Source organism: Podarcis gaigeae, assembly GCF_964106915.1.
Source record: "Podarcis gaigeae genome assembly, chromosome: 1".
Classification (NCBI taxonomy): Eukaryota; Metazoa; Chordata; class Lepidosauria; order Squamata; family Lacertidae; genus Podarcis; species Podarcis gaigeae.
Window position 1 is genome coordinate 66,744,885 of NC_139678.1, and position 12,504 is coordinate 66,757,388.

Here is a 12,504-nt window from a genome sequence, read left to right on the forward strand (position 1 = left end):
CACAGAAAGAGGAAATAACCAAGTAGAGGCCTTCCCATTCCTTTCATAAGATCCCTACTTCATTCTTGCAGTAGTAGTTTTCTGCAAAATTGTCTGCATTTCTAATTAAAATGAAATGGCTGCATTTCAGCTAGCTGGGGATTTGTTATTGAGGCCTAGTGTGTTTTACAAGCTGAATCCATGCAGTCTGAAATAGATCAATGGCACTTGCTTGCAGGAAACTGCGCAGCAGAGCAACAATGCTGATCCTAATAAATTGTATTTAGGGATAAGGGAGAAATTTGATTCAGTTCGCATTTAAAGGTGAACCTACGTAATTTGCTCTCTCCTAAACAATAGGTGAACTGAAGCACAATCATTGCGTTTAAAACTCTCCTTGGGAGCATGGAGATTGGGAACATGATGAGCTCCTGCCTTTAAAATTTACTACTACACCACTGGGGAACCACACATTTGTCTCTTGACTGTGGAGTTGTAGAAAAATACAATATTTATCCATTATTACTTACTTCAGCAGTTTATATACTGCTTAGCACCGTAGTCTTAAACTTCTCCCAATAGCATTTTGGCAGCTGGTGCAAACTTTTAAACCCTGGCGTTATATGCTGGTAGTATTCTGACCCCACCAGCAGTCAAGCCCAGGCTTCCTCAAACTCGGCCTTCCAGATGTTTTGAGACTACGATTCCCATCATCCCTGACCACTGCTCCTGCTAGCTAGGGATCTTGGGAGTTGTAGGCCGAATTTTAAATTTTTGTTGGGGGGGGACCCCCATATTTCAAGTTCCGAAGGGGATCCAATCATCTTCTTGCTGCTGCTTTAATGTCCACAAATCTGTCCAAATAATGTTCATAATTCTATCCAGTCCTATCTTGCTGTTTCCCACATCTCATCTTGTTATTTTCATATATTTTTCCTTTCTCTTTATGACCTCTTCTGATAATCTCCTTAAGCAGGTAAAAACAAGTTGTAATCCTGTGTGAATTTTTCCGTTCGTCCAATAGCCATATCGAGATGGTTTCCATATATCATCACTTCCATAAATAAAAGCACTCTTACCATCATTAATCTTCACAAATCTGTCGCCTTCTTTAGACCTCTGAGGAGGTTCGCCCGCAGTATGAAAACAAATCCATTCCTCCTCCCAGACATAAATCTTTCGACAGAACTTGCCAAAATGGTGATGCTGTTTTTTACTGCGTCATCCCAAAGCTCTTGTACTTTCCTCGATCTCCTTAAAACATGCTTTTGGTTAGAATTTATTTCCACACAGTCTTAAATTATCCAGCTTAGGTCATTTAAGCGGCATTTCTGACTTGTGAGGGGGGATTATTGGTTAATCACATAGAAGAAAGAAAGAAAAGTCCCCCTCCCATCCAGTCCCACTGCCGACATACCGAGCCTTGATGTGTCTTCTCATGATATATTCCTGTTCATCCAACCCGTCTTCTTTCACAGAGGTCTCTTCAATTAGCAGTCTTTACTCCCCATTCTTCACTTGAAATATGTGCATTTGCTCCTTCCTAATTGTTTATTTTCAAGTTGCTGCAGCTAGTGGTGCGATCAGAGACAGCGTCCCGGAGAGCCGAAGTCCACACAAGGGCGTTCTGCCTAGTGCCCTCACCCTCTCGAATCCAGGGGTGATTTATGGGCACAGCAGGCAAGGGCAGTGCCCCCCATTCCCTGGGGGGGGCAGGGAGGCTGCATACTCCCATAACAGCCTCTCAATTACCTCGTGTGGGTCGGAGAGATGTTATTGTCAGCCATCTTCCAATGTGCCCCTAGTGGGCCCCCCGAAGCTCTGCCATCCTCAGCTGTTGAAGGTCTCTTGCTTCCTTGCTGCCCCTCATGCATGGAACTGTCATCATAATTCCACTTTTCCTACTATATGGAACAGTGTTGCCACCACTGCATACAGCGGTCAGGGCGGAAGCTTGATTGGGGGCGGTATTTTTATGAGAGCAAACAGGCAGCAATCCATAGGCAATTACCCAGTCATTAAGCAAAGATTCGGCAGCCATAATGTACAAAGTTAACTTCGCATTAAATGAAATTATGCACTATGTACTTACTAGATGAGAGACTTCTGGTTTCAAAGCATCAATCTGTTTCTCAAAATCCATGGCACTAATTCCACAATAGAAATAGTTATGGACCCTAAATTTTGAAACCTATAATCTCAGAAGGCCTTAAATATTCCTAACAGGCAAACATTTCTTCTTAACAGTTACGGGGCGGTTAACAATTTCACCAGCAGTAAAAACAACAAAACCAGATCCTTGCTGGTGAAAGCTGTATCATTGGATGCTACTCTGTCTATTTTATTTATTGTTTTATTTATTAAATTTATATACCACCCTTCATCAGAGTATCTCAGGGCAGTTCACAGAATAAAATACAAGATAAAAACCACAAGTAAATAATTTAACAAAAGCAACAAAACTGGTTTCACAAATTAGAAAGTAGTTAATTTCCTCCAAGACACTATAATCTTATGAAGTCCACACACATTTTTATCTGGATACTTTTCAGGCTAACAGCAGAGCATCCGAATTAGTTACATGCAGAGCAGAATTTTAGCACATCTGTACATTCCGTACACATTCTTTATTTTGTTGTTCAGATGGAAATTGGTTTAAAGTGATTTAACTTTGGATACACTGCCATTGATCTATAATGCAGAGCCTGGTTTGTACAAATTGATCAAGGGATTCTGGTATTTATTTTGATTGTGGGGCATGCCCCCCCCCCCAAAGTGCAAATGAGTCTCAGCAGGAGCCATAACCCAACTGGAAATTTCCTTGATGAAAAACTCAAGATTAATGACGTTTTTACAGCACACTGTTTTCAAATTAAGATATTACAGCTTTATAGTCTTTGAATATTTGCAGTGTGATTCAGGCACTAAAGTTAGGGACAGCTAACAATATAAACCAAGAACTCTTGCATATTTTAGTTATCATTTCCCTATGTTTCCCTGAGGTTGTTCTCAAACACTGTAAATGCAACCTCAACTCCTTGTTCTGTACCCTCCAAAGCAGCATAAAATTCATTCTATCGAATATGTGGAATCTTGCCAGAGCTCATGAACCTTTCAACTGAGCTGTGTGATAAGGAAAACAGAACTGATTTATTATAGAAGACAGAAAACAAAACACATTTTGACCATACTCCACTCTAAATCTTGGCTGTTTCAAACTTCAAAAGGAAATGTATTTTATGTATTTTGACCCAAAATATATTTACCATATAACCAACTGCATTTTACTTCTGATTTGGGACTGGTTTTGGCATTATTTGGGTCAACACTTTCCAAAGGATTATTATCCATTTAAACATCTCCCCCCCCCACCCTAGTCACCAGAAGGTAATGTAAATAGGCAAGTCTTGTCCTACCATGAAAAACTGAGGAGTTCCCATGACGAGTTAGGCCCCCACTTCAATGTTTATATGATCTCACCATGGAGATTAGATGGATTATTTCAATGCCCACAGGAAAAGACCGGCCACCCTGAGCCATTGTTACCCCCCAAAAAGGGGACCCTTTCAAGAGCCGCCCAATAATAGGTAAAGGTAGGTCCAGTCTTGGATGACTCCGGGGTTGTGGCGCTCATCTCACTTTATTGGCTGAGGGAGCCGGCGTACAGCTTCCGCGTCATGTGGCCAGCATGGCTAAGCCGCTTCTAGCAAACCAGAGCAGCACACGGAAATGCCGTTTACCTTCCCGCTGGAGCGGTACCTATTTATCTACTTGCACTTTGACACGCATTCGAACTGCTAGGTTGGCAGGAGCAGGACCAAACAACAGGAGCTCACCCCGTCACGGGGATTCAAACTGCCGACCTTCTGATCAGCAAGCCCTAGGCTCTGGGTTTAACCCACAGCGCCACCCGCGTGGCCTCCAGCAAATAGCGCAGATAACTCTTGGAAGGTGTATGGTGCAGTTTTACTGCTGAAGCTAATCCAGCTTCACCCTAAATGCTCCCCAGAAGCAGAGCCTGCCTGGGAGCTGTATGTACACTCTCCTGATCTCCTTAGAGCAGTGTTTCCCAACCTTGTGCCTCCAGATGTTTTTGGCCTACAACTCCCATCATCCCTGACCACTGGTCTTGCTAGCTAGGGATGATGGGAGTTGTAGGCCAAAAACATCTGGAGGCACAAGGTTGGGAAACACTGCCTTAGAGGACAAACAGGTATCTAGGTGTAATTAATTAAACATAGTAAGCATGTCAAGGTAATCATAATCACAGAAAAATATTGGATTATCATTGTAATCAAACATTGGCAAAATTTTGAGTATAATTTTTTCCAGTTTATGTTTAGAATAAATCCAGATGGAAGGACAAAACAGGATGCAGGGCCAAGGAGGAGTTTAGGAAATACAGCTGAATATGGGCGAGTTGATTTGAATCATTGTTGAAAATTGGTTTCTTCTCTTGCTGATTTGAAAATGTACTTGGTTTAAATCAAGCTACCCTACTCAGGAGCAGCAACAAAAACCTGCATGGAATTAATAGCTAGTTCCACAGCGTTATACCCTTATCCCTCTTCCGATCAAAGTAAAAGTTTCCTACATTGTCTGCAGCAGATTATTATATCATTTCAAAGATTGCTCTAATTCGAGACAATATCGCAATGTTGTCTGTGATTGCAAAAGATTATGCCTAGAAGAAGAATCTGTCATTTCTCAGCGTATCTGCTCTCGTAAGCTGATAATGAGGAGGAAAACCAGTCTCTCTAACAAAAAAGAAAAGAAAAACCAGGAAAGATAACAGTCCTTTGAATTCTGAGGTGCTCCGCTTCTTAAGACATTTTATATTTTTTTGTAGCTGAGAACATGTATTTGATGCAGCACAAAACAGGTACAGCAATCACTGAAAACTTGAAACATATCATTGACTAATCCAGCAGGCTGATCTACAAGCCATATGTGCACTGAGATTTCTGAGTGGCTCCTGCCCTGAAATAGTTTCCCAGGACAAGCTGCACTCGGTTTCATAGGGAAGTCATTTATCCAGCGATGCTTTGTGGGGAGGGGAGGAGCAATTTCTTCTGCTAGAAGAAATAAAGGGGAAAATATGAGGAGAAGGGAATGCATTCAGGCCCCTTGCAGTTACCTAACTTCATTCTTTAATAATAAAAAAAATGCATTATGTCACAGACAAGCTCCTTCTCTTGTAGGACAGTTTTGTGAATTCAAATCTCCAGGGCCTGGTGAGCTGCACCCAAGAGTATTAAAGTAGCTTTCGGGTGTAATCACAGAGCCTCTCTATAATCTATAATCTTTTAGAATTGTTGGAGAACAAGTGAGGTCCTTTCAGACTGGAGGCAGGCAAATGTTGACCTCATCTTCAAAAAAGAAGAAGAAGAAGAAGAAGAAGAAGAAGAAGAAGAAGAAGAAGAAGAAGAAGAAGAAGAAGCTTTACATTAATACCAGAAAAGGTCCTATAAAGGATCATTAAATAGTTGATATGTGAGCACTTAGAAAATGATACTGTGATTACAAGTCATGCCAGACGAATCTCATTTCTTTCTTTTTGAAAGAAAGCTTAGAGGATCAGGGAAATGCAGTGAATGTAGTGTATCTTGATTTCAGCAAGACTTTGGACAAAGTTCCCTATGATATTCTTGTGGAGAAGCTAGTAAAAGGTGGGATAGACAAAGGAACTGTCAGGTGGATTTGTAGCTGGTGGTCTGACTGAACCCAAAGGGTGTTCACTAATAATTCCTTGCCATTCTGTAAAAAAAATAGCAAATGGGGCACCACAGGGTTCTGTCCTGGGCCCATTGTTGTTGACATATTATAAATGACTTGGATGAAAGAATTGAGGGTTGTTCATCAAATATGCAGATGACATAAAACTGGGAGGGGTAACTACTGGTGCAGAAGACAGAATCGGGATTCAAGATGACCTTAACAGATTGGAGAACAGGGCCAAAATTAACAAAATGAATCTCAGTAGGGACAAAATATATAAGAAATAGACCTACACTAAATTATAGTGTAAGATTCTACACTTAGGCAGGAGTAACCAGCTCCACAAATGTAAGATGAGGGACACCTGGCTTACCAGTAGTACATGTAAAAAGGATCTAGGGGTTGTAGTAGACCACAAGCTTAACATGAGTCAACAGTGTGATGCAGCAGTGGGGGCGGAAGCTGATTCTATTCTAGCCTGCCTCAACAGAAGTATAGTGTCCAGATCAAGGGAAGTAATAGTACTCCTCTATTCTGCCTTGGCCAGATCACACCTGGAGTATTGTGTCTAGTTCTGGGTGCCACAATTTAAGATGGATAATGACAAGCTGAAACATGTACAGAGGAGGGCAGCCAAGATTATCGAAGATCTTTGAAACCAAGCCTTAGGAGAAATGGTTGAGGGAATTTGGTGTGTTTAGCCTGGAAAAGAGGAGACCGAGAGGCAATACGATAGCCATCTTCAACTAAAGGGCTGCTACATGGATGATGGAGCAAGCTTGTTTTCTCCTGCTCTGGAGGATAGGACCCGAACCAGTGGCTTCAAGATACAAGAAAGGAGGTTCCAATTAAATATCAGGAAGAACTTTCTGATGGTAGGAGCTGTTCAACAGTGAACAGATTCTCTCAGAAGGTGGTAGACTCTCCTTCCTTGCTGGTTTTTAAGCAGAGGTTGGATGGCCATCTGTCATGGATGTTTTAGTTGAGATTCCTGAATTGCAGGGGGTTGACTAGATGATGTCCAAGGTCCTTTCTAACTCTACAATTCTATGATACAATTATTTCTCTGTAAGAATTTTTGGAATCCCCAAAGGGAAATACGGGACAAATGCATGTAACCTAAAACCTGCAATGCAAAGAAATCATGGGAATGTAATCCACTTTGTGTGTTTTTGCACCATTTCCGTTGTGCACATGAAGCTGTCCATAGATCACTGTGCACTAAACTTTGCTGAATATGTGTCCTTGCTCCACTTTTCTGAGATGAACAGTTGGCAAGAGCAGTGTGAGGGCTGGCTGGAGGCTGTCCTCAGACCGATAATCAAGTGTCACATATGACATTTATTAATACTTTTAAGTTGCATCATTTTACCTGTCTATATGGCCACAGCAACCTTTTTCAATCCATCCTGGCTGGGACTGATGGCAGCTACATCTGGAGGGCTCCAGGTGGGTGGACTAGAGCCTCAGGAGTAGGTAGAAAAATCTGTCAGATAGATGGCTTGCAGGGGTGGAAAGAACGACATCTGGTTTTGGCATTCCTTCTTTAATCAAGTATGCAAGGAAGGTTAAACAAGGTCTTGGCCCTGTAGGTCTTGTTCAGATAAAAAAGTCTTGAGAATCAAGAGATGTAAATTTCACAAGGGGGGAAAAACCCTAACCACAGAGAGAGAGAAAGGAATATAATTGCTCTTCACGCTCTGCACAGAAGAAACACTTTCTGTAGCACCTCGGCTGCTTCACTGCACTATCAGCTCCCCCCGTGCGCACACCAACTTGTTTTACATTGTGCGATAATTCACATTTTCCAAGCCACCTTTCCAATTTGGTTCCCATTTCTTTTTAGAAACTGACAGGTTTTAAAAATATGTTATGCTAGTTCCTGTTAAGTTGGAATTAAGTAATTTGTGCCTGGAGACAGTCGACAGCTTTCTCAAAGTGTTGAAGGTGGCATAAGCAAAGCATCAGGTCTCTCTGGTGCACACACCCAACGGAGCTGACAATAGGATTTATTGTATGGTTCAAGGAATCCAGCTGGTGCTGTCCAGCTGTTTTGGAATAGAGCTCCCATTATCCCCAGCCAGCACAATCCGAAGGTGGCCAAAGATGGTCCTTCAAAACTTTTGAAGAAAAAAACACCAATATATAGATGGTATATTACACAGGTAAAAATGGCCAAAATGTATAGAACAGAATTGAAGACCTGTTGGAGATGTAAAGAAAAGGAAGGTACCTTTTACCATATGTGGTGGGAATGTAGACATATTAAAAAGTTATGGGAAATGATATACAATGAATTGAAAAAAAAATGTTTAAAATAACAGTTGTAAAAAAAGCCAGAAGCCTTTTTGATAGGTATTTTAGATCAAGAATTACCAAAATTAGAAGCCTGGAGAAATGCCAACAATGGCAAGAAAAATTGATGAACTATGCAGAGTTAGCGAAGTTAACAGACAAATTACATGAAAAAGATAACAGTGACTTCAAAAAGGAATGGGAGCTATTTACAGTCTACTTGCAGAAACAACAAAAATAAATGGACTCATTGGCAGGATTTGAATAAACTTTCACAATTTTATTGAGTTTAAACATAGAGGACAATATTGCAACAACACCTAATAGTATATATACATGCAGAATATAACAATGTAACAAACCAGAAGGTGAAGTTGAGGGAAGTCGGGTGGGGAGGGAGAAGACTGCAAATGTAACGCTAAGGTAGGATTGGATATTGATATGTGATATATGGAATTTGCAATTATAAAACCGCAATAAAAATCTATTTTTTTAAAAAAAAACAAACCCCCAAAACCTATCTGATAAGCATTGTGTGTATATACCACTATTCTATCCAACCATTATGCCTCTATGTCATTTAGCTGTTTGGGGCATGAATCAGGCAGTTTTCGCAAGCTGGAAAAAAGGTGTTTTATGCTCCCCCTTTGTCACATTCCTAAGTTTGTGTGGGATGCTGATGGCAAGTGAAAACCTGGGAATGCAAAAGCCTGATTTGTGTGATTTTTCTTTCTTCTGAGATGGGAATCATTGTTTGAATTGTGTAGCTTCATGTGTAGGTGACTACATGGAGTAGGAAGAGAAAGGAGGAAAACTTCAGGTGGACCCCGAAGTATGCTTTATTGAACCCAAAGCTGTTCAAATATAAATTGTTCTTCAGGAGCACAACCAAATCCCTTGGTCTTGAAATTCTTTTGCAAAATACATGGTGTGCCCATGTCTCATACTAGCTATATGCATGACTGAGGGAAGAAATGTATATTCTGTGCTGGAAGATTAGAGGTCTTGATGCTGGCCAGTCATTTTGACTTGACACTTTCAAACCCCCTTAGAGAGTTAGAGAGAGGCTTAGCAGTAGTAGGCTGCAGGGCTCTAAACTTAAGGAGCTAGAGTCAGTCATGGCTTCCCTGTAAAAAAAACAACAACATGGAAAATTCAGCTTGTTAAGGGTACTGAAAGTACTGTTATATCATTTTATGGTGTGCTACCTGCACAGATTGGTTGTGTGCCATCCAGCCTTCGCCCCAATTAGTGACCTGGGTCTGGATTCTGGACTCAGTCTGGAGGAACATTTGAATTAAATGAATTGAATTAGGTGCATTAAAAATGGCATCTGGAGCCAACCATCTAGGCTGGATGGTAGGAAGAAAAGAGAATCTAATTTAGTGTTTCAACACACAATTTTATTTTTATTTTTTAGATTTTATTGGGGGTACTATTGCTGTAGTTTTGTGTAAGCACAGTAAAATTCTCTTTTTAAGAGAAGCTTTTCTAAAGTACATATTCATAAAAAATAATGTTATGAAATTCTCCAACTGAAGTGGCATTTGGGGCATAATAGAACCATGGAATAATAAAGGTGTGTAATTGGAAGATTCTGCCCATCCTTAATGGCACACATTGGGACTATATTCCTAGTCTGGGCTTCATGCAATAACATTTGCAGCCTTGTGGTAGAGCATCACTTGGAATGTCCCCACCCTAGTCCAACATGTTCATCCTTATTCTCTCCAGGTCAGCACCAATGTCATTTCTGTTCAGTGTTTCTGCGATCACAGCCGCATCACCACTTTTGCAGTCTCCTCTACACTTCTGATAGCATCCTCCAAATCACTTTGAAGTTGAGAAACAGTAGTTTCCATCTTCTTCTTTTGTGTGACCTCAAGAAGCTACCCTCCTGTTTTATCTTTGTTCCACAGCTGCTCATGTTTGGCCTGCTTGAGATTAGCTTTACGCTCAACCGTAGGGCTGCCAGATTTCAAAAAGTAAAAGCCAGGACACCCTGAAAGTTATTGAGCTTTTTTTTATATACACACACCCAAAATGTTGTTGGTTCCTCCCACTTTTGCTTCTGCAGCCCCCTGTGTCATCCCAGAGGGTTGGTGGACCTTCTGAAACAGTGTGGAAGGTGAGGCAGGAGACTGAAGAGGAAAGGGAGATATTCTAAAATTCAACACATCCCTTCCATTCACAGAAGGCTTCACTGGAACAAAAAGCCTTCTTTGAGTGGAGGAAAACTATTGGATAAAACTCTTTATTTATTAAAACCTTTTAAAACCGCACCTCATTGCAGTTGCCCTCATAAAGCAGTGTGCAGATTAATTGCACAATAAGCATAACTCTTGGCACTGAAATATTTTCCCCAGTTAACTGCAATGTTTCTGTTACATTCACAACATTCTAGTTTTAAGAGAATCTGCAAGTACAGCAGCCAACGCTTGAAATCTTGGTTCTCTGGAATCTTTCCCTAGAATGAGATTATATAAACTTTGTCCTTTTTATATTGGCCAAGCCTTGGAATTGCCTCCAAGCAATTTTATAGATGCTAGTTTACTGTCAAAATGCACAGTATCCCTGATAGAGCGTTTTTTGGGTGTGGGGGGGAGTAGACCTTCATCTCACTTTTGTTTAGTTTTTTAAACAAGTCTGAGAATATCCCCATCTGTTTCTTTGGAGATGAAACTATAGAGTCTTTCATTAGCCTTGAGAATTCATCTCTCAAAAAATCCCAGTGTTGTTGATGCTGGTTAAATTCATGGAGTCTAATGAGAATTTATTCGTCCCCCTGAATTGCACATACTGTTCTTGTTTTCAATGCCTCAGGCTATTTTTAGCCTTAAATCTGCAAGATATCAGAACCATAGGTCACCCTCTATTGAACAGGTTTTGATCCCTCTCCACCCCCACCCTGATTTTTTTTAGGATTTCATGTCTCTGGTGCTCTGTGCTCTTCTAGTTTTCTTTTCTTTTTTTAATATAGTTTTTCTTCCTCTTCTTTTGGAAGCTGTCTCTCTTGAGAGCATAACTGGTTATACTGGAGACATATAATTTAATGTTAAATTAAATTACATCAGATTCAGTGATGCCTGCAACACCAGTTAGATTCCCCAGACGATTCTGGGAAATGATTCCCCAAATTTCATGGGAAAAGAAGAGAACTAGAACGTCACATTTGCCTCATGCACATTAGCTCAAAATAGTAAAGAAAGGGAGAAAAAGCAATATTTTGCAGGGTCATGTAAAGCATCTACTTAAAGTATTGCAGGCTCTTTCAAGCACCAATGCCATGGATTACATATTCAAGTTAAAATCTAGTGTACTTGCTTGTGACCAATAACCACCTTGATTTTTCACATTTTCCCTCTCTTTACATTTTATCTTTAATAGGTGGCCAGTTTCTTAAAATCTGCTTCTTGCTCTGACTCCACATTGTGTGCATTCGGTATGAATCAAAACCACGTTGCAGAGGCGTGCGTGTGAATAGTGTTACCTTGTGAGCAGATCTCATCTTGCAGGCCTTTCCTGTTGTCAAAATGCTGTCAGCAACTCCCAGCCCAGGAAAGTATAAAGATAAGGGCAGATTTCTTACCGTCCTTTTTTATTCAGTATTCACAGAGAGAGGCTATAGAATCCGGCCTGTTGGATAATGGTGTTGTCCTGAGTGAATCTCCAGCCCCATTCTCTCCCACTTCCTCATTCGTCATCTCTATGGGTGCTGCTACGTGCCCTCTGTCTTTGAGCTCTTTGTTTTGCTACTTTCAAGGCTCTCCAGGTTCTGGGAGAGGGGAGTCTGGAATGCTTTCCAATGACGTGTCTGCCACGTGTTGTTCTGGCTCTCCCATGATTTCCCAACTTTCCCCCTCATCTGCCTCTGAGCTGTGACCTCCCTCAGACCCCTGTTGTAAATCTATACTGTCTTCCTCTTCCTCCTCCCTGGATGGGTCAGGCTGAGGAGATGTTCTCCACCATTCCTCCTCTGCCCAGTTCCTGACACCCATTGAGACACCCTTTGGCAGGTCATGAAATTCATTGGAAAGTCTTATATAAATTAGCTGGCTCACATATTCTCACTGTTCCATAGAATACCATAGAATCGTATCGAGTTGGACGGGACCCTGAGGATCATCTAATCTAACCCCCTGCAATGCAGGAAAATGCAGCTGTCCTTTACGGGGATCAAACCCTCAACCTTGACATTGTTGGCACCATGCTCTCTCTCACCAGCTGAGCTATGAAGCTTCGCCCACATTTGCAAAGACGTCTTGTGAAAGCCTGGCTGCGGCAGGGGCACATAATTAATCAGAAAACGTCTTTCTGTGTCTTCCCTTCCTCACAATGAACTTCTTTTAGAGAATGGAGCACACAGAATTACATTTTATTTAAACAAGCCATAGCTTTGCTTATCCAAAATTAGTTTTGTTTTACCGCTGCTCCTCTCATGCTTTTGTTGTTTGATGAGCAGTGCGATCAAACAAACTATGGTTAGCCAATGGCTCAGAATTCACATGCAAC

At 41.1% G+C, this 12,504-nt stretch overlaps 1 protein-coding gene across 5 annotated transcripts in view; it reads left to right on the forward strand.

Annotated features, from left to right (window-relative positions):
• SYT9 (synaptotagmin 9) overlaps positions 1-12,504 on the forward strand; it is an 80,248-nt gene that overhangs the window by 41,978 nt on the left and 25,766 nt on the right. The gene's annotated exons all lie outside the window — the stretch shown is intronic.